At 39.1% G+C, this 23,538-nt stretch overlaps 5 non-coding genes and 1 pseudogene across 5 annotated transcripts; 3 read left to right on the top strand and 3 right to left on the bottom strand.

Annotated features, from left to right (window-relative positions):
• Positions 1-2,554: 2,554 nt before the first annotated feature.
• Positions 2,555-2,627, bottom strand: trnak-cuu (transfer RNA lysine (anticodon CUU)). The gene has a single exon. It is a non-coding gene; the product is annotated as a tRNA-Lys (tRNA).
• Positions 2,628-2,788: 161 nt separating this feature from the next.
• trnaa-ggc (transfer RNA alanine (anticodon GGC)) lies at positions 2,789-2,862 on the bottom strand. The gene has a single exon. It is a non-coding gene; the product is annotated as a tRNA-Ala (tRNA).
• Positions 2,863-7,355: 4,493 nt separating this feature from the next.
• trnar-ucg (transfer RNA arginine (anticodon UCG)) lies at positions 7,356-7,428 on the top strand. The gene has a single exon. It is a non-coding gene; the product is annotated as a tRNA-Arg (tRNA).
• An 835-nt stretch (positions 7,429-8,263) lies between these two features.
• On the top strand, positions 8,264-8,336 carry trnar-ccg (transfer RNA arginine (anticodon CCG)). Its single transcript has one exon. It is a non-coding gene; the product is annotated as a tRNA-Arg (tRNA).
• Positions 8,337-11,562: 3,226 nt separating this feature from the next.
• trnal-aag (transfer RNA leucine (anticodon AAG)) lies at positions 11,563-11,644 on the bottom strand. The gene has a single exon. It is a non-coding gene; the product is annotated as a tRNA-Leu (tRNA).
• A 6,388-nt stretch (positions 11,645-18,032) lies between these two features.
• On the top strand, positions 18,033-19,084 carry LOC137491426 (uncharacterized; annotated as a pseudogene).
• The last annotated feature ends 4,454 nt before the right edge of the window (positions 19,085-23,538 follow it).

The following is a 23,538-nucleotide window of genomic DNA, read 5'->3' as shown; positions in this document are numbered from 1 at the left end:
TCGAACATCCTGCGTTTACGGAGAACGGACGCGGAGAAATCCTGAAAAATCATCACTGTGCTGTCTATAAATTTAAAAGGAGAACCTCTGGATCCCAGCTCCCGCGAAGCATTTAACACACGTTGTTTGTCTTGGAAATTGTGAAATCTTACCAGGATAGGACGTGGTCGTTGTGTGGCGGGGGGTTTCGGAGCGAGGGACCGGTGCGCTCTTTCTAACTTTATACGGCCCTCTTTTGTTGTGATGACGAGGGTCTCAGGAAGCCATGACTCGAAGAATTGCTTTGGATTTTCACCTTCTATGCCCTCAGGTAATCCGACAATTTGGATATTCTTCAGTCTGCCCCTGTTTTCAAGGTCGTCCGCCCTTTCATTCAAATCGTGCATAAGTTTCTCCAGACTTTGTAGTTTAGTTTTGAAAGGGGACAATTCGTCTTCCACCTCAGATATCCTGGTTTCTGCTTCTGCAATCCTTTTATTATGCTCGTCTAGCTCCGCGTGGTGCATTTGCAGTAGCTGTGATATCGGGTCCATTTTATCATCTATGAGTTTAGAGATATTAGCTGTAATCTCCGTTGCCGCGTCCGACATTGGGTTTGTGGATGAGCTCGTGTTAGCGCCGTCAGGATGTTCGTTAGCCTCTTCACGGCTGGTAAACTGCGTTTTTTTACGTAGCATATTTTTCGATTGCCTCAGAAAGTAGTCATTCATGTTCATACTGTAAAATACTGAGTCTGCGCGTGTAAAAACGTAACCTACTGAAAGTTTTAAAATAAAATATGACAACGTGACACTACCGCTTAACTACACACAGCCTTCCTTCAAACCGCCATCTTGGAACCGGTAAAGGGATATTATTAAAAACATATTGATTAATAGAAACATAAAAATAAAATTAATTATAGGTACATGATTACAACACAACAGTTATAAATAATTGTTATTAAGTATAATAAATATATATTAGCAAAAGGCATGCATTTCTTTTATCAGATGGGTAATTATAACACATTAACACAATAGTAATCATAATAATAAACATTTAGCCGCAAAAGACAAAATTTTATTATTCAGAGCAGAATGACTGTAACACATTAGTTATACATAACTATAATTCATATAGCTCATTATTATTTAGCAGCTATATCTTATGGGTACATCATTGTAGTAACAGTTATACATCATATAAACATAATAAACATTTAGCAACAAAAGGCAGGCAATTACAGCTTTAAATTTATTCTTACAATTCATATAGCTAATGAAGATTTAGCAGAGAAAGACTATAATTTTGTGTAAACTTTATTTTGTTTTAGGCTAAGAAATACGGGGGGAGGGGGCTGTTGATATAGAGGTAAAGTTGGTTTTATATTCGCACATTCGTTCATTTAGAAGTCTCTATATTGTTTACCATGTTACTTTGAATATTCGATCGGAATTAGCATGCAAAATATGATTTGAAAACAACATCAACACTGTTTATTTGACTATGAACAATGTTGTACTTTGATAGTCATTGGCTTCTAATATGATTTCACTGTTTGGAGTTTGCAAATAATACTTTAAAGGAATTATATTATTAAGGGGAAAGTCTGACAGTGTGAATATAAAACCAACTTTACCTTTATGCTGTTGATGCGTCGACAAACGTTTTGATAAACACAAACAACTGTTTATACAGTACATATGCATGTTCATATAGATACAGTTATTAAATTAAACACACATTCAAACAAATTAATGATTTCTGCAATCGTATCTCAAGTCTGTAATGTTAAACAGGGTGCGGGTCGTAATCTTTAACACTCAATCAATCAATCAAGCCTTTATTTGTCACTACACTTTCGTATAGCGAAATTGGACCCCCCAGACCATAGACAAAACATCACAAACAACTTTTCAGGGGAGACAGATCTTAGGAGGCAGCATTTAGAAACGAAGAAAGATACATTTGGACAGTTAGGCTAAAAAACACCCCCTCAGCTGGCCCTTGATTAGGACAAAGTGAGAAAAGGGAGAAAAACAGCCCTATCTTAGCATAAGCACACCGGCAAGACACAACATAGACAGAAGGGATGGGAACAGGGGTAATGGAAAACAATCCGTTGAGTGCGGGCAGCCAACTGGCCCAGCAGCCAACACTATGCACAAAACAGTGAACTTAGGGTGACTTTTGTTAAAATTCTTGTCATACATTAATAAATCAGCGTTAGGAGGCTAAGACTGTGACATAACAAAAGACTACAATAAACAAAACAGCTTTTATCAGTAGATTTAAACGTTGACAAAAAGAACTTACCTTGATCTGTTATATTGTGCTGTGCGCTCGTGAGAATACAGCGGTGTTGTTATTCATTTGCATATGCCGCAACGCGATTGGCTCTCATCCATTCTGACAATGGAGAGCGAGAGCCAGACGATCCTGATCCAGGTAGCGCCACAGAGACTTAGTTAAAGGTCACCTACAGTGGTAGAAACGCTGAACTTTGTCTCAAAAGGTCTGCTACATAAACCCTTATGAAAGTTTGCTGTGACAGACAGAAAGGTAATAGAAACGCCCAACGTGGGGCTCGAACCCACGACCCTGAGATTAAGAGTCTCATGCTCTACCGACTGAGCTAGCCAGGCAACTTACTTAAGAACTAGACACTGTTGACATCAATACCTTCCCTACCCGTGACAATCTTCTGCTAAATTCTGAATTCATCTTGTAACGCTGGACAGAATGAGGCCCAGGATCTATGCCCAGTGCACGTGTTAGCAGTTGCAAGCCTGCAAAATGCTTAATTCGTCCCTGGGTGGGTTTGAACCACCAACCTTTCAGTTGCCAGCTAAACGCGCTAACCGATTGCTCCACAGAGACTTACTTAAAAGTCACCTACAGTGATAGAAAAGCTGAACTTTGTCTCAAAAGGTCTGCTAAATGAACCCTAATGAACCTGCGCAATACGCAAGGCGCAGCGCAATAGTCTTTTACTACTTTAAGCTCGGCGCAAGGGTCATTTTCAGGCAGTGCGCCACGCTGTTTAAATAGCAAATGCATTTGCGCTCAACTGTGCGCCCATAGGCGTTCTGGTCTAAAAAAGCAGGAGTGTTTTGGCGCGTTGCTATTTTGAGAAACTGTAAATAGTCTGATCTTTAGACCAGAACAAAGTCCGTCTATTGTCTGGCGCAAAGTGCGCCTGGCTTACACACTACACACAAGATGCAATACGCAAATATCTTTACATATGAAAAAGATATAATATATTAAGGATATATAATAAGGATATATATAGTATATAAATATAAATGATTAAAATATTACAAAACATATTAATTTATAGCCTACATTAATTTAAAAACCACTGCCTTCATACTTTCTTCATCTCGGGAGGCTTTTTCAGTTCATTCAATTTTCTTTTGTATAATGTTATCATTATTAGCAGTATTATTTATTATAGCCATATTAATATTTGTTTTATTAAAAACAAGCTTAGATTTGTCCACCTGTCAGGTTTTAGACCATATGGGGCATAGCGGGTGTATTTGGAAATAACTCAGTATTTTGACCAAACTTTGTTATTATTATTCATTTATTTTAGTTTGCTGGAAATTAGAACTGAATTTAGAAATAGTTTGAAACAACTCTTTGCACTTAACAAACAAAATTAATGTCTGTGCGGTAAGGTTTCCCTATCCACGAGAGCAAAAGTGAAAGTGAACTTACTTTACGTCATGTTAATAGCAATGCGCTTATGGCGTGACGCAGCTGGCTCTTAAAGGTAATGGAAGATGAGACTCTGATTGGTTTATTCTCAAAACACACTTGTAAATCATTAAGAAAATAAACTCAACCCTTTTAGACCATGCGCCATGATTTTCCCGTCCTTAAGTTAGCATAAATGCATTCGCCCTGAAAACGTTTGCGATCTGCGCATGGACCGTCAAAACAGAGCCCACAATGTCAATGTACAAAGTTCACGCACGTGCGCACACACAGATGCACACACACTGACAGACAGAGCGTGTTTAGCTTCCCACTCTTTTTACACGCATATGTGACAGGATACAGCTTAATCTTTACTGCTGTATAGATATCTGTCATGTTAATGTGCAAAATAAACCTGATTCTTTTATAATTGTTCTGACAAGCGGCTGTGCTGATGAAGTAAAGCTGAAGTGAATCACTGTACTTCATTACACACGTGCACTGTTTTAAAACACTTTAAACATGTGAAACTTACTCTTGATCACATTTGATGATGATTGATGATCCTAGCGAACTGAACAGACCTTTTATTCCCGGTTGCTTTGTGCACGTCTGGTCTTGTTGACATGATTAAACACGTGACTACCGGGACATGTTACTACGCGAAGCTGTCAATCAATTCGGTGGGCGGGAGGACTGCGCTTCTTTTTATCTTGTGTGATCAGATCATTGTTTCTGCACTGACACGTTGTTAGTATTTGCTTGCTGAAAGAAAAAATTACATCTTCTTTTTAAACTTTGTGTTTATGCTATTAACATACTGCTTGTTTTTTTCTTTCTTTGCAGTATTGGATTACATCTAGTCCTGATTGCATTTTTACTCCAGTTCCAGTCCAGCACAGTTATACCTGCCAATCAAGCACCTGAAGCTACCAAGCAGATGTCTGGGCAGCTGTGAGCCAAACTCTTAGGAACATTGGTTCTCCAGGAAGAGGACTGGACATAATTTCTGTAAGTGATTAACCTAGCACGGCTCCCCCTCAACTGGAAGCAGTAACTGGGAACCAAGACTCAACTGGTGTGATATGTTAAGATTATCTAAAAAATAAATTTTCTATGAATATTAATTTAATCTTTTTTATAGAATTATCTGTTGTCTGAGACCTGACTCTGGTGGCCAAGAATTACATTTCTCTTTTCTGCTTCATACAAAACTATCTATCTTACAGTAGCCAAGCTCAGTCAAAATAAAATCATCATATTGTTTAAACTTAGTTTTATCAGGTGATTGAAGTTGACGTGCAAACTCACTGTGTGCAGACACCTCTGCATGGAAGGCTGTTATGCCAGTCTCACAATGCATGAGCAGTGTATATTTTTTCTGCGTGCATGCTAACAACTGGGGTTCTCAGGAATTGCACAGAAATGGTTTTCTGCATGCATCCATCTATTTGTTTTCTATTCAACTAGTTTGTTTGCATTCTTCGTCTCTCTTTCTCTCTCTCTCTCTCTGAAAAAAATAAATAAATCAAAGCCTTAATTTGTTTTGAGTGTAGAAATGTCTAGAACTTTGTCATCCTGGAACTCCTGTAAAAATGGTATTTCCCGAGTTTCCCCAAAACATTCTTTACTCTAGAAATTTTAGGGTACAAATGGTAGGGAAAATACAAACATGAAAATTTAACTTTGTTTTGTTTAACTCAATATATTTTTTATGTTTTGTCTCACTTAGGTGATACAAAAAGCAGCTTGGCCACAGCATCCAAAGTGAAAACTTCTTGCAAGACACAGGGTGATGGAAAGAGCAGAAGATCAGTGATCAGACATAAGTATATTGATGCCCCTGAGAGGACAGATTTATAAATTAATGTTATATATAGTTGTTCTGTTTTATCATATATATATATATATATATATATATATATATATATATATATATATATATATATATATATATATGTGTGTGTGTGTGTGTGTGTGTGTGTGACATTAATAACTTTTACATTGTAACACAAAACATAAAAAATAGTCAAAATGCATGAGTAGTTTTGAATCAATAAAAAATCTAAATGTTTTTAAAGCACCAAATCATTTGAATGGTTTCATGTCGGACGCAAATGCCTTAAATGCAGCTTTGACATCATTGGAATAAATTATATTTTAACATATTCAAATTGAAAAGTTAACATATTAAAAAGGAATAATTATTTACAAGGTTACTTTTATATTTGCATTTTTATAAACTAAAGCAGTTTTGTCCCAAACCTTTGAAAAATAGTCCATGTTGTCTTTATATTTTTAGATGCTTCATTTATTACTGATTTTTCTTTATGCTTTCAAAATATGTAATTATGCAGTTGAAGTGATATTGTGCTATTTTGCTACATAGTAGAAGTGAACTAGTTTTGTTCTGTGTTAAAGCCACAATGGCCCTGCATATAAGTGCTTTACTGGGACCTTATAGGCACATTTTGTGCCTGGACTCAACTTAGTATTAGTGGGACCTTACTATTTTGTTAATTACTAAATACCCACAGAGCATGCTTATAGGACATACTTCTGACCCAGATACTGTGCCCCAGTATAGCTATACTTCGCCCAGTGTGGCCATATACACTCCTCTTTGTGTGGACTTGCTTTGGGCCCACAGTGAACTTCTGTTTCGAGTGGGCCAGCCCACAGTTTGGTCTAGCGACATTGTATATGTTTTTGGTATAGACATGTTTGTATGGAAATTTGTGCACTAATACTGTACACTCAAGTACATGAAGGTGAGCTTAAGCAAACTGCATAAAACATTCAAAACTAAGAGAGACAATCTGCTAGTTCAGTGAGACGTCATGCAAAGTGGCTTCCGGGTCCAAGCGCTCTATTCAACTGAATGGGGAGACTCGTGAAATGGTAATAATAAATGTTTACAAAGCGATTTAGTTTCGAAAATCAAGATCACAACATATATGTCCATGCCTAATATACAATGGCCAGAAAGTAATTAATTTTTTTATAAATTGTTAAAATTCTGGTATTTGTGATGCAGCAAGCCCAGAGATTGTTGCGTATACTGACTTTATAAAAAATTAACTTTAATGTGTGATATGAATAAAAAGTGATCATAAACAAATAATTTCTCAACTCAAACGAGTGGCGGCTTGGACCCGGAAACAGTATTACATAAGTCACCAACACGTCACCACTTAACAAGTGAATAGAAAAGCATATCTTAATTAAGATATAAATTGTATCCCATTAAAATATTGTAGAAATTATCCTATAGGAATGGTTCCAAAATATGATGCTTCTATTTTGTCTGTATAAATGTGCGAGTCAGATTGATTTAGATCAGAAGTCCACTTCATGTTCATTAACTGATTTCACAGTTGAAAGTGCTACAATTAACATAGACATACCCTAGACAGCACAGCACAGCACCACTTCACTGCTCTTTCTGTGACAGCCAGGGGACTCATGCAGGATTTGAACCCAAGACCTCTCGCAACCTAAGCGAGAATCATACCCCTAGACTAACAAGTCCTGAAGTAGCACCCAGCAGTGCCACAAAAAAGTCTGTGAAACTGGTCTAAACTACTTTTTGTTCATGTTGTTTTTGTTACGTGCATCAGCAACCCCCATGGATACATATTTTAGTTTACAGGCAGAAAAAAAGTGGCCCAGTGGCCTAATGGATAAGGCATCAGCCTTCGAAGCTGGGGATTGTGGGTTCAAATCCCATATGGGTCGTTTTTGATGCAGTTCCTTTTAAGTTGGCTGTGCAGCACAATCCAGTGTGACCTTCAAAAAGCTAGGTTCATACCCTTAGGTCAAAAAGACATGACAATGGAAAACTCTTCAGAGAAGCTCTTTTGTCATTAGGTGTACACACCAGATCGTCTGAAAGCAATAGGAATCCTAAAGTGCTTTTTTCTGAGTTACAAGAACTTACTGAGTCATACAACAGATATAGTAAATGCTTGTGTTGGCCCAGTGGCCTAATGGATAAGGCATCAACCTTCCAAACTGGAGATTGTGGATTCAAGTCATGTTTGTTGGGTTACTTTTAAGTTGTGTGAAAAAATCCTGACCACTCGAAGCTTAGGTGTGATGATCTGAGGATAATAGTTAGCTTAGAATTCTCAGACTTGCTGCACACTTCAATTAAGATTCTTCCAATCTTGCTCGAATCTCACTGTCAAGTTAGAAACTAAATGGTTCCGCTAAGCTCTGGTAATGGAGATCTTGACTTCAAGTACCCCGTGGCTCTCAACTCACGGTCTCATGTTAGGTGGATGGTGATGAAATGCAAACAAGAAAATAGCTGCTGAAAGGTTGTGATTTCAAGTTAATGAGAGTGGCCTTGACTGGAATTCGAAACTCTCACGACCGGTCATACTATACGCTAGAACCATACCCCAGAACCAGAGACGCGAATGTGAATGATTACAGAAAGAAAAAGTTTGTCCATTAGTTTTTATTTGACGGAATTCAAACTGGCATTGAGATCCTAAAGTGCAGTTTTCCATGCAGTGGCATCTTGTTGAAGGCATACAAGAGATCCTTGATAGAAGACTGGTGACATGGCCCAGTGGCCTAATGGATAAGGCATCAGCCTCCGGAGCTGGGGATTGTGGGTTCAAGTCCCATCTGGGTCGTTCTTGAAGGTCTCACTTCTACTTGGGAGCAATGTTTGGTAGATGAAACACAGTAGCTGTGAAAACCTTGAGATGTTTTAGTGTGTCATTAACTTCCTTCATTGTCATCCATATTTCCTGTTATGACTAAAAGGGTAACAAGATTCCTAACACGAAAGGTCATTTTGAATCCTGCATGGTGCCTACAGAGAAGAGACTGCGTACAAACACAAAAATGGTGCTTGCATATAAAGCTGGTGCGTTGTTCAAGATCCATGAACAAATCTAACAACCGAATCATTGCCACTGCTTTTTTGTCTATAATTGTACAGGTTAGGCTAATTCAGATTAGAAATCAACTAAATGTTTATTAACTAAAGTCACAGCAAAAGTTGCTTCAATTAACACAGAAACACCAAAGCATCACTGCTTTTTCTGTGACCGACATAGGGCTCGTCTGGGATTTGAACCCAGGACTTCTTGCAACCAAAGCAAGAATCATACCCCTAAAGCAATGAGCCCTTTAGAAGCACTGCAGTGCCACAAAAAATTCTGTGAAACTGGTCCAATCTACTTTTTGTTCATGTTGTTTTTGTTACATGCGTCAGCAACTCCCTGGATGCATATCTGATTCAGTCCTTCAGCATCTTTTTTTTCTTCTTCAAATGAAAGTGTTTTACAGTAAAATCATTATGAAGTTGGTCTTTTGTTGCTAATAATTTATTTATATTATCTGATATATAACTAATTCTATTATATAGCTTTATCTCTTAACCAGGAGAAGGAGGGAAAATGCACTCACTCACTCAATGCAGTTGAATCAATGAGCAAAAAACAACACATTAAAGGTTACCAAGACATATATCACAACAAGAGAGATCTGTTATGGTACAGGCACAAATCAAGTGACAAAGAAATCAAGAAAGCAACTTTTAATCAGAAACTTCCACACCACAGCACATCAGCTTCTAAATGCACCCACTCTGTCTAAGGTAGGCTCATATTATATATATATATATATATATATATATATATATATATATATATATATATATATATATATATAGCAGCTGGGCATAGTTAATCTGAAAGCAAGTTGGGCCGCGGTCACACTAGAGTTTGTGCTTGCAAAATTCTTTCGTACAGCGCTGCAAAAAAATGCGGGATAAAACAATATGATTAGACGTTGCTAAAAGCGACTGATTGCTCCATATAGCTCATGTTTTGATCTTCTATTGGTCTCATGCACTCACGTAATGCAAATTTCAAGCTTTGGTCTTACCAGATGCTGCAATCTAATCGTGGGAAAGACACTTGCTCCTGAGCAGATTCGAGCTTAGGGATGTGTTGCTGTCACACCAACGAGTCTGCCGTGAGTTTCAAAGAACACATTATACTGACTAGTTGCCAACTTAAATGTACTCTCTCATGTACTTAAATGTACTTTTCTGCCAAATTTTACAGACGCAGAGAGGACACAAAGCTTCCTAGTGAAGAGTGTTCACTGAGTGTTCCAGCGTTCACTGAGAGTGCACACACTCAAGCAGTTTGGCTGTGTTTAAAACCACATCTGGCATCGGTGGAATTCAAACCCACGCCCCGGAAGAGACTGGAGCCTAAATCCAGCGCCTTAGACCTCTCAGCCCCACTACCCTAGATGTATCCATGCAGTGGTCCCTTCTCTGCCAAATTTTACGGAAGCAGAACAGCAGAGAGGACTCAGAGCTTCTAGTGAAGCCCTTCAACTTTGGCCAAGGAGTCTACATTTGGATGTGAGCGGAAGCGTGCAGTATCACTTTGCAAGTGAAGGAACTCATCGGCATATTGCAGTGGTCAACACAAGTTGAATCTGAAATCTTGGGCATCTCCAATGGTCTCATTCATTGAACTAGCTTGAGGGCTTATACTATCAGGATAACAGAGCGCCAATTGATTTCGGGCTCCTCTGACCAGTACTTCTATGCAGATGTTCTAGTACCCTTCGGCTAACTAGCCAATGATTAATTAAATCAGTTAAATTAAAAACAATGGCCCTTGCGCATGCTTTTGCTCTCTGCCCCCTTTCGCCTGCCCGGACACCGTGCCGCCACGCGATTGGGTCACCACGAACTTCCACGCAAACCTCTTAAGTTTCGAGACTCACGAAACTGCACGAACTTTCGCAAAACCGACTCTCAGCAGTCCGTCACCTAGGTAACCCAGGACAACAGCCATTCACGAGCGTGTGAATCCCATAGACGTCATCGAAGCGAGAAACTACCCAATCAGGAGCACCGTGTTTCCCCAAGGCCAGCCGGCGAGGGAGATTCGACTTCAGCAAAAAGGGCGCAAGTAACACAAACTAATGTTGTCTCTTGCTGATCTTGTGCAGATTGATCTTAAGCAGTTAAAGATAAGCCATATCTCTGCTTTTGTGGTTTCTCAGGTGTTATTCTAAGATCTTGCAAGAAGTATTAGAATTAATTTAAGACGTTGTCAACTCATTTTGCATCCTCTGAACTGCCTCTGTGTGTATGTGTGAATGTGTGTGTTTGTTTGTTGTTTGCTTATTACGTAGTTAGTTTCATTTATCGTAGTGTAGCTCAATAAATCTTTGTACTCATTTTGTAAGAACTGTTTTCTTGTTTATGTGCTTCTAAGTCATTGCCTTGAGCTGTAGATCTTGTTACCTTGCTAAAAGTTAAACCAATACTGTGTTATGTTATGATCGTTGGCCACGTAAATAATATAAACAAGATTGGTAAGATACGATGTCTTCTATTTGCGGGACAAATGGTAGATAAAGTGTGAATCTTTTGATCTGATTCAATCTAACTCATTTGAGTCAAAACAATGATTCGAATCTTCAGGATCCGATTCATTGAAATTAGCTATTTAATCCCTGATCGATATTAAAACGTAGGTTGATCCCCTACACAAGTCTGTTTGCTCAAGCAGAGAGATCATTCTCAAGCATCCTAAAAGGACTGCCTGGCAGCGGAGGGATTAGAACCCATGCCCCAGAAGAGACTGGAGCCAAAAACCAGCGCCTTAGAACCCTTGGCAATGCTATCCCAGATGACTCCATGCAGTGGTCCCTTTTCTGCCCAATTTTACGGAAGCAGAGAGGACGCCGAGCTTCCTAGTGAAGCTCTTCAACTTTGGCCAAGGAGTCTACGTTTGGATGTGAGCGGAAGCATGCAGTATCACTTTGCAAGTCTGTTTGCTCAAGCAGAGAGGTCATCTCAAGCATCCTAAAAGGACTGCCTGGCAGCGGTGGGACTTGAACCCACGCCCCCGAAATGACTGGAGCCTTAATCCAGCGCCTTAGACCACTCGGCCACGCTACCCCACCTTCCTGTCAACCATAGTTCTTTCCCTATTTGAGCACCCCTGAAGGCATTTAAAGTCTACTCCAAACGGCAGCCAGCTGCAATGCATTTAAGCACCTGATTACAAGGTAACTGTTATTTCACAAACGAGTGAAATTACTCATTCCATCACAGCAGACCCCACATTGTTGTTATTATATTCAAATCCAGTTGTAGAGTATTACTACTTTAATTGTGAATCTTTACTGTTCCTGTTTCAATAGGGCTCTTGCTAAAATGAGCAATGGCAGAGAGAGACTTCCAGTGCAGACTTTGTTAAGATGCTGCAATCTAATCGTGGGTGTTATGGCCCAAACTCTAATCTGGCTCGAATAACAACAACAATCAAGGTTTGAGCCGAACATATGAAAGACACAGAAGTTTGAAATGGTTACATTGACGTTCCGTCAATACGTTTTATTTTTCCATGAATCATAAGTTTTCAAAAATTGACAAAACATTAACAAAAATCAAGTAGACAGGTAGGGAAGCTAAGGTAAACAGGTCTCTGACTAAACTGTTTTAAATGGACAGATCTTACCTAAACTCCCGTGAAAAGGAATAAAAAATAGGTGAGTCTTCCGGGCCACTGCTTACCTTCGCTAAACTAAATAAATAACAGAACGTGACTATGAAAAATAAACCCCTACCTGCTACAAAACAAAGTATCAAAATAAACAAACTAGTTAACACATTACAAACTAAGAATCAAAAGATGAACAGGAGCAAAACATTAAATGGAGCAGCATCTAGATGAATGATCGCTGGGCTTGCGCAGCACCGCCAGCCAGACCGCCTGAGCGCAAGCCACCACCGAGCTGAGGGAGGGCGAGAGACTGCAAGACAGAGAGAGACAGAGACGCCATTGCTGTCAGCCTTATATAGTGGGAATCCCCAGTGACGTCACGGGCATCATCCAATCCTGGATAAGCCGGGTAGAAACACTCATCCTAGTACTTGATTGCAACAAGCACAAACTGGGAATAAATAAATTAATTAAATAACACAGACCCACATAACACCCTTCACCTTAAGAGAATAAATTGTAGAGAAGAAAAAACATCTTACCTGAAAAAAAAACTACAATTTATTCTATCAGATGCGTGATAAAGCGTCCGCAATAACATTATCCTTTCCACGGATATGCCGAATGTCTAGTTGAAACGTTTGTAAAAACAAACTCAACCTCATCAAACGCTGGTTGTGGTTTTTCATCCGACTAATGAAAAGTAAGGGGTTGTGATCTGTGTAAACAATTAAAGGATACGAAACAGAACCAATATAAACATCAAAATGTTGGAGAGCAAGGACAAGTGCGAGCGCCTCCTTTTCAATGGTTGAGTAACCTCGGTGATGTTTATTAAATTTCCGCGAGAAGAAACAGACAGGGTGTTCGATTCCATTTATATCTGTCTGGAGGAGAACAGCACCTGCACCAGTGTCACTTGCATCAACAGCAAGAATTAAAGGAGAAGAAAAATTGGGCGCAGATAGGACTGGAGAACTAATCAAAATGGCTTTTATTTTCTCAAAACTCATCTGACATTCCTCAGACCATTCGAATGGTACTTTTGGACTGAGAAGGTCAGTTAAGGGACAAGCAACTACAGTAAAATTTCTACAAAAATTTCTGTAGTATCCAACCATCCCTAAAAAGCGACGGAGTTCACAGCGCGTAGTGGGCACTGGAAAATTACGAATTGCCTCCACCTTTGACTCGACTGGACGATTTGTCCACCACCCACAATTTTCCCAAGATAAGTCACAGCTGCTCGACCAAATTCACAATTTGCCAAATTGATAGTGAGGTTGGCACTCGACAGACGGTTGAATAAGGTCTCTAGTTGTTTTATATGCTCAGACCAAGACGTGCTATAAATAACCAAGTCATCCAAATACTCTACGCTGTTCTGCAAGCCTTCAATTATGCGGTTTACTAAACGTTGGAAAATTTGGCCGGTGCGTTTCGAAGGCCGAAAGCCATTACGGTGTAATTTAGAAAACGATCTGGTGTAACGAATGCAGATATTTCCTTAGCACGGTCACTAAGGCCCACCTGCCAATAACCTCGGAGCAGATAAATTTTTGAAACAAAAACCGCATTCCCAACGCGATCCATGCAATCCTCCATACGAGGTAACGGATAACTATCAGGCTTGGTGAGATCATTTACACTTCTAAAATCAGTGCAAAATCTAAATGTGTTGTCAGATTTTTTACAAGCAAACAGGGTGAACTCCATGGACTAGAGCTTGGTTCAGCGATGTTATTTTCGAGCATGAAATTTACCTCTTATTGCATCTGTTCTCGCTTTTCTGGACTTACCCGATAAGCATGCTGTTTTATTGGTAACGCGTCACCCACATCAATATCATGCTCAATTAAAGACGTACGGGTAGGAACATCCGAGAATAACTCAAGATGATTTTCAATAAGACCAACCACATCCGATCGTTCAGCAACTGTTAAATAGGAAAGATAAAAGTCAAGGTTTTGGACAATCTCAGAATTTTTTTGTCTTCCCGCCACTAACTCAGGAGCAGGAAACTCCACGTCTTCCTCCTCCAACAACACGCTGTCAGCAACAATGGGAGACAAAGGAGTGATCAACGGATTAGCACTGGACAGCGCACGGTGATCAGGAATTTCAGCACCGGACAGCACCTCGTTAGTCAACTGAGTCTCTGTGGGCAACACAGTTAAAACAGCAGCATTCTCTCTAGACACATTTGACGATCGTTCAAAGTAAGGCTTAAGCATGTTTATGTGACACAGCCGAGTTTTTTTCTTTCTGTCAGAAGTAGCAATCACATAGTCAAGTTCACTCACCTTTTCTTTAACTACATACGAGCCATAATAGCGAGCCTGCAATGCAGAACCTGACATTGGCAATAGAACGAGCACCTTATCACCTGGAACAAAACTGCAAAGTTTAGCACGCTGGTCAAAACGGCTTTTCATTTTCACATAACGAAATTTGAAAGCTATTGACACTGTGTCATTTTCTACTTCTATTGTTTCTTCCAACCTCTCTGATGTCATTAATATCTCTTCCCCATCTATGATACTGTCCAACTATCACTCTATTATTTCTGAAGTCCTGCAGCAGCAAGCTCCTATTAAGACCAGATATGTCCCCGCCAATCACACTTCTCTCTGGTTAACTCCTGAGCTCCGTACTCTCAAGGCCACTGGTAGACAGCTTGAAAGTCTCTATAGGAGAACCGGTCTTACTGTTCATTATTTGGCCTTTCAAGACCATCTTAAATCATATAAATCTGCTCTCATCTTAGCTCACTCTAAATTCATTCCTGCTACAATTAATAAATCAAGCAATAGGCCACAATCACTATTTAATACAATAAATAAGCTTACTAGCCCCCCACCTCAAAGGGCCTTAGCTTCAACTTTTGCTGTTTTGCTGTTCCTATTTGGATTATCTGCTCGATAAGACTAATGCTGTCCACCAGTGCGTTCCCACTGATACAGAGCTCAGCCATCCATCATGTCTCTCCAGTCAGTCTCTGTCTTGCTTTTCACTGACGACCCCTGATTCTGTCTCTAAGCTAATATTGAAATCCAGCTCATCATCATGTCACCTCTATCCTGCTCCTACCTCTCTCCTGAAACTCTGCCACTCTGTTATCTCTCCTGTCATCTCTCACTTTATCAATTCATCTCTCACCCATGCATCATTTCCTCTGCCACTAAAAATTGCTGCCATCACACCTGTGCTTAAGAAACCCAACCTTGACCCCTTGATTCTATCTAATTTTAAAATTTCCAATCTACCTTTCATATCTAAATTACTGGAAAGTACTGTTGCTGCCCAACTCCAGTCTTTTCTAGTTGATTGTAAACTCTTGGACCCTTTTCAATCTGGTTTTCGCCCCCTCCATAGTACCGAAACTGCACTTGTAAAGGTAGTGAAAGATCTATTGCTTTTTGGTGATTCTGGCTCCTTGTCTATATTACTTCTACTCAACCTCAGCTCTGCCTTTGATACAGTCTCTCATGATTTACTTTTCTCACGTCTCTCTGATCTGGGTGTTTCTGGTACTGCTCTCTCTTGGTTCTCTTCATATCTCTCAGATAGACAATTCTTCATCTCTGTTATGGATTTTCAGTCACCTAATGTCCCCCTGAAGCGAGGTGTTCCCCAGGGATCTGTTCTAGGCCCACCATTGTTCTCAATATACCTAATCCCACTTGGTCTGATTCTACAACGTCACGGTCTTAACTATCATTTTTATGCAGACGATATTCAACTTTACTCCGTATGTACACCTACCTCATCCGCCCAAATTGATAATATCTTTGCTTGTGTGAAGGATATTAATAATTGGCTCACCTCAAATTCCCTAAAACTCAACATGGACAAAACTGAGATAATTTTTATTGGCACCCCAGCACTTACCAGCAATATTTCCACCAGTTTCTCCGGTGAGATTGCTGGCTTGCACATTAAAACATCTACTTCTGTAAAAAAATTAGGTGTAATCTTTCACTCCACACTCTCTTTTCAGTCTCACATTAAATCTGTCACTAAATCTGCATTCTTTCATTTACGTCACATTTCACAACTACGTCCCTTCATCAGTAGCAAGGATGCTGAGACTGTCATCCATGCATTAGTCTCCTCACGCATCGACAGCTGTAATGCTCTTTTCATTGGCCTGCCTGCCAGCCTCATCTCCAGATTACAGTATATTCAAAACTCTGCAGCTAGAATACTCACTCATACCAAACGTTCTGCCCACATTCTTGTACGATCTCCATTGGCTCCTGGTGGCATACCGCATTAAATTCAAAATTCTCTTCCTTGCATTTTTATCCCTAAATAACCTTGCACCCTCCTATCTCTGCAACATGCTTGTCCCCTACACCCCAACTCGCTCTTTACGGTCTGCTGACTCTGGCCTTCTTGCTGTCCCTCGGTACCGCCTCTCTTCAATGGGGGGCAGATCATTTAGTGTTATCGGTCTTTGTCAGGTGACGTAACCCTCGCGACCGCCGAGTTGCATCATGGGTGTTGGCCGCCATTTGTGTTGTATCAGAGTTCGCGAGAGCAGTTTGCAGGTCTAAGCGATTTTCAAAACAAACACAATGTTACGTTCTTGCTGCGTTAAGAACTGTAACAGTAAGTCGCACGATCGAAAAGGAAACAGAATTAATCACGACGACAAATATTTTAAGTTTCCCACCTGGAAGCAAGGATATGGAAAGAATGTGGCAGAAATAACAAAGAGACGTTGGATGGCCTGGGTTGCTGCAGTGAGACGCAAAAATATATGTTTTGCAAACATATCTCCGTATATGTATGTTTGTTCTCGACATTTCCACAAAGGTAAGCACTTTTTAAGCTACTTTACGATTATCATTGATTGGGCTTTTAAATGCTCATGTTAATTCAATGTAACACTTCTGTTTTGAGTGTACAACATTTTACAATCTGATAGTAAAGCTAATTGTAAAAACAATTTAAATTCACGGAAGTTATAACTGACTTCAGCTGATTTACTCACCCCTTGTAAAACGCTTTATTTGTTTTTTTTTTTTTTTTGAAAACTTCCAGAATTTTTATTCATGTAGAGAATTTTTGTTAAATTTTTGAAAACTCCACATCTCAGCTTTATGAAACTGTTATTTTTTTTATCATTTTGGAAATCACTGTAGAAAAATCTAATTTAAGGAATTGAACAATTATAAGAAAATTAAATTCTATGACTGAGTTAATACTTTAAGAGGTTAAGCGTTAAACATATCAGGTTCCTTATGCTTAAAAGTGACATACTGCCATATGTAGCAATGTAGTGCTTTATTGTACTTATTCTTTCTATGTGAACAATGTTTTGCTGTAATTACATTTCTATTTTTGTTTTATGCAGGCCAACCTGCTTATGAAATGATGGACACCGACCCAGACTGGGCACCATCTCTACATCTGGGCCACACAGAAATTAAACAGACTGACACTGCACGCTCTGCAAGACGAACCAGGAGGGGGGAAATAAAGTCTACACTGCACTCAGCTGAACATGGGGGAGAACGACGTGCAGAGAAGGTGAGAAATGAGATTGAAGATTGTGAGAGACACACTGAGGAAAAAAGATACACAGAAGAAATGACACATGAGGTTGAAGATGGTGACAGACACACCGAAGAGGAGGTGACACATGAGGTTGAAGATGGTGACAGACACACTGAAGAGGAGGTGACACATGAGGTTGAAGATGGTGACAGACACACTGAAGAGGAGGTGACACATGAGGTTGAAGATGGTGACAGACACACTGAAGAGGAGGTGACACATGAGGTTGAAGATGGTGACAGACACACTGAGGTACATGAGACATAAACTGAATGTAAATTGTGCATTGACAGGTACGTGGAAGTAAACCGTCTTTTGGAAGAGAACCGACAGCTGCGTTGTGAACTGGACAAATACAGGATGTCGGAAGGATTTTTCAACAATAATGATGACAAAGTAAAGTACTACACCGGTCTCCCAAATTTAGGAACCTTTATGGCCTTATTTCACTTTTTGGTGCCCCTTATGCCTGACCAAAACAAAATTCTTAGTCCATTTCAGATGCTGCTTCTAACCTTTATGCGCCTCAGACTGGATTTGCCTGCATAACGCTTAGCCCACCTCTTTCACGTTTCACCAAAGACAGTCTACAGAACATTTAGTGAAATGATTTCTTTTCTGCACGCAAACCTGAAGCGCTCCATTGTATGGCCAGACAGAGAAACTTTGCACAAAGTTATGCCTCACCAGTTTGTGCAATCGTTTGGACACAAAGTAGCAGTAATTATTGACTGCTTTGAGATATTCACAGAGAAACCATCTAATCTTAAAGCATGTGCACAAATGTTTTTCAGCTAAAAGCACAATCATACAATGAAGTATTTGATAGGTATTACACCAAAAGGTTCAATTTGTTTCCTATCAAAAGGGTGGGGTGGCCGTACAAGTGACAAACACATCACACAGCATAGTGGGTTTCTCAACAATTTGCTGCCAGGCGATATTGTTTTGGCTGACAGAGGTTTCGACATAAAAGACTCTGTTAGCATGTTGTGTGCAGAAGTCAAACTACCGGCCTTTACAAAGGGTTACAGTCAGCTAGCTGCTAGAGATGTGGAAGAGACCGGAAAAATAGCACATCTGAGAATCCATGTGGAAAGGGTAATCGGGAATGTTTGTCAAAAATACAAAATCTTAACAGGAACTGTGCCCATCAACATGATACTTCCATGTGATGGTGAAGAAGTTACATTTGTAGATAAGGTTGTAACTGGTTGTGGTCTGTTGTGCACTTACAAACCTGTGTCCTACTGTTGTGTAGTAGTTTTAGTTTCAGCATGGGTTGAAGAAGCCAGATGTATAAATGAATTCCTTGAAAATTTGATAGATTCACAGCTAATTCCTTTGCATTTTTGTAACTTTACTTTCCCCCTAACTACTAGAGTGTGTTTGGTGTGTGATTTTTCTTTCTGAATAAATATGCATGAACAAATGTAAATAAAAGGAGAATAACAGAAGATGTGTTTTTATCATTATTTTGTTTTAATCACAAAAAGAAACTTGTATATTCAAACAAAACATAAGGTAAACAGTAATTATTTGAGCAAAATAATGCTTTAAAGAACTGAAGTGCCTTTGCTCAAAGGTAAACATTGTCAAACTGTAGTTTTATTTAAACTGAAAGTTCACCGTAACATTTACATGTACTTGCTAGTTACTTTCCCGCAAGTACTGACAACCCTTTATCAGTCTCTTTCGTTTGTTGAACACAAATAAATATATTCTGCTATAAATATGTCATATATTATGTAAACATGTCACTTTATGTCGAACACTTTGGGACAGAACCAACTTGCCCGCAAAGTACTGACAATCCTTTCTCAGTCTCTTTTGTTTGTTGATCACAAATAAATATGTCATATATTATGTAAACATGTCACTTTAAGTCGAACACTTTGGGACAAAAAAAACTTGCCCACAAAGTACTGACAACCCTTAATCAGTCTCTTTCGTTTGTTGAACACAAATAAATATATTCTGCAATAAATATGTTATATATTATGTAAACATGTCACTTTACGTCGAACACTTTGGGACGGAACCAACTTGCCCGCAAAGTACTGACAATCCTTTCTCAGTCTCTTTCGTTTGTTGAACACAAATAAATATATTGCGATATAAATATGTCATATATTATGTACACATATCACTTTAAGTCGAACACTTGGGACAGAACCAACTGGCTTCTTTTGCAGGTGCAAGCTGCAGCCCCACACATTTAAAATGGAACCAAACTGTTTTGCAATTTTTATTGTCACAAGCTACCATGTTGTCCTTGCTCTCAGGTCCACGACAAAGGCACCACAACTTAACAGCTGTTTTGCTCCTGCCCATCTTTGGTTTTGTTGAGGTGCGCTGTTTCTTGCGGAGATTTTCTGCTGGAACAAAACTGTCTTTGAGAGGCATCTGGCTTGAAACCTGAGTGAAGGCAGCACCAACGAGTTCAGGGAGACACACACACTCAAATAATAGGTGTGCTTTTTTGAGAACGGCACTCCACAGCTGGGGGTCAGGTGTAATACGCAAAACGACACAGTCTTATAAAGTCCACAAAATGAAATCACAATACTGTGCTTCAGCCACAAAAATCTGAGTTTGGACTTGAATGTAATATGGACTTGATCTTTTTAGTTGAAGCTTGCCATTCACAACTGTCAAACAGAAGTCTTTGTCACTGCATGCTTCCACTATTTTGCTGTCCCGGTACTTATAAGGGCACTTTATCTTTATGCTGCCTCTTCCACAGCAAGCACACTGCACTAAGCCATCCGGTGATGCTCCAACCTGAGGAAACTTGGGGTTAATGATAAACCCGCACTCTGTTATGTTCATGTAAGTATGATGTTTGGCATTGCACAGTTTATACTGTTTTCACCCATTTTCCTCATTATTCCTTCCCCAAGCAGTAGCAGGAAACTTGTTTGCAGTAGTATTGGGGTAACACACTGCCCTAACTGTTGATAGTGCAGGATTGTTTAAGTCAGACACAAAGACAGCATGCATATTAGATGCAGTAATTCTCCCAGCACGAAAGTGACACCAACTTGCACATCTGTGCTGCTTTCTTGTCTGTCCTTCGATGCTGTGTGCCTGCTCAGATGAAACATCAGCCTTGCAGGTTAAGGTTTTGCAGTGCTGGCGCAAAACGGACAGTTCACTGCCGTCCATTTTTTATCCCGCAGACTGTGCAGAGACTCAAGTGCTGAGAACGGCTGTACAGGGTCCACAAATGCCTAACAAGAAAAAGGCATGGTGGACAGAAAAGCAGCTTTAGGACATGCTTTTTCTATCTGCGCGAGGAGGGAGTCCCACTGTTCCTGTGTTGCAATGGCAAACATACACTTGTTCTCTGAAGTCCGTAATACTGGCACACTTGTAACTTCACCATTCAAAAGGCTGTTTAAAGACTTTCTTTTTGCCTTTGCTGAAGTAAAGTCTATTCTGTGTCCTGCCTCCGCTCCCACTTTTGTGATGTTCGTAGGTATCATCCAGTATGCAGGCTGGCCAGTCACAGTGGTTGTCTCCCTACATCGTACTACTGCCTTCAACTTAAAAAGTAGAGCTGCCACATGTGTGCATGTTTCTGCTATTCCTGCCATGCATGTGCAGTGACAACAGGATACAGCACCTGTTAAATTGATGATGGCCCAAGGCTTGAGTGGCGTGTCATTTAAACGCTGTGAGTGCAAGACCTGTATATAATACAAGAGTAAACATATTAATGTTGGATTCAATACACTTTTTAACAATGAAATCTGTAATGTATTTGACTAATAAAACACAATGTTAAGTTACTTTTTTGTTCTGTTTTGCTTTGATTACATTTATTGCTCATATTTGTATAAATACTTTCGACACAAGCATCTGTGTAATGATTTGCAAATGTAAATATTACATTGTATTTAGATATTAGAAAACTGCAATACACATTTAGATTTTATTACTCAATGATAGTGTTCAAACTAAAGCAATGTATATTGGAAAATTATTGGAACACTATTAAACAGTAATACATTCTAATTATGTATTGCAATGTTCTAATATATAACAACAATCTAATATTTATATTTACAAATCATTACACAGATGCTTCTGTCGAAGGTAATTTTACAAATATGAGCGATAAATGTAATCAAAACAACATTTATTTAAATATTCTGGACAAATACCATGACATTTTGTCATTTATATTATTATTATTTACAATATTATCAGCTTACCTTTGCTGTTACAACTGAGTTGTCACAGTCTGTCTGTAGAAATGAGTACAAATCCTGTACCCAGCCGTTTGTGAAGTGTCCATGGGCTTCTAAAGATTTGTAGTTTCTAAACTGTTCACTTGTGTATGCACTTACACCATAAACAAGGTAGTTTACGATGTCCAGGTAGGAAGTAGGAGGAAGGAAAGAGGGGTCGGCACTCCATTGTTTTGAAGTAATTTCGTATGGATCGATGTCCTGAATAAAGGACAGTTTTTCAAAATAGCGATCTTTGGCATTTTGGTTAAGTTTGTTGCGGTACAACGTCCTCTCCGTTTTCGTGTGTTTTTCTATCCAGATGTATACAAAACTTGTACGGCGCTGTTTTGTCTCTCGAGAGTTGTTGTGTTGTTCATAGAAACGATACCACCAAAATGGCGCATGTGTGACGTCACACACAACAAACGCACGTGACTGACAAAGACCGATTGCACCCAAACTCTAGAACTCTCTACCACGCTCACTCCGCTCTGCTAATAATATCTCTGAATTCAAATCCCGAAGATTTGATTTTATTACAAGAGACAAACTAGAGGTAAGAATGCATGAAGGAAATAAGAAAAAGGTGGAGTGGGGAGATTTTATACAATAATGGGGATGGGAGGCAAGGGAGAGGAGTTGCAATTTTAATAAAAGAAAACAGTGGGTTTTATGTAAAACAATATATAGTGACAAAGAGGGGAAGTGTATGGTATGTGAAATAAAGTATGAAAAGAAAAAAGTAATTATGGTGAACGTTCATGCCCCAACAAAGGAGTGCAAAAAGAACGAGTATTTTAATGTACTTAGAGATTATTTAAAGAAACATGAAAGAGTTATTATCATGGGTGATTTTAACACTGTTTTTAGTAAATTAGAAATGGCTGAGGGAATGGTTTTTAAAACGGAAAAGGGGAGAAAAGAACTGAAAATATTGATGGAGGAAATGAATTTAATTGATGTGTGGAGAGAAAGGAATGAACAGACAAAAGAGTACTCAAGAAGACAGTTAGTGGGGAATTTTTGTTGTCAAACAAGAATTGATTTTATTTTATGCACAAGAAATGTTGAAGGGTTTATAAGCAAGACCAAATATGAAGAAGCAAGTCTGAGTGACCATAAGCCACTTTTTATGAATCTAGACTGGAGTAATGTGAAAAGAGGGCCGGGGGTATGGGTTTTAAACACAGCGGTTTTAAAGAATGAAGACTATGTTTTAAGTGTAAAGGAAATTATTCAAAAGGAAAAAGGGAATGAAATCTATAATGAGGACAAAAGAATGTGGTGGGAGAACGTGAAGTATTTAGTTAAAAAGTTTACGATAAAATATTGTAGACAATTACAAAATTGTAAAAAATATAAGGAAAAGGAGCTGAAAGAAAAACTAGAAAACGAATTGAAAAATGAGAATGGAAAAAATATACAAAAGATAAAAGAACTGCAAGGAAGATTAAATGAAATGGAGGAGGAGAAATTTGAAGGTGCAAGATTAAGAAGCAAAGCAAAATTTACAGTGGAGGGGGAAAAGTGCACTAAATTTTTCT

Source organism: Danio rerio, chromosome 4, assembly GCF_049306965.1.
Source record: "Danio rerio strain Tuebingen ecotype United States chromosome 4, GRCz12tu, whole genome shotgun sequence".
Taxonomy (NCBI): domain Eukaryota; kingdom Metazoa; phylum Chordata; class Actinopteri; order Cypriniformes; family Danionidae; genus Danio; species Danio rerio.
This window is presented reverse-complemented; position numbering and strand designations above follow the sequence as displayed.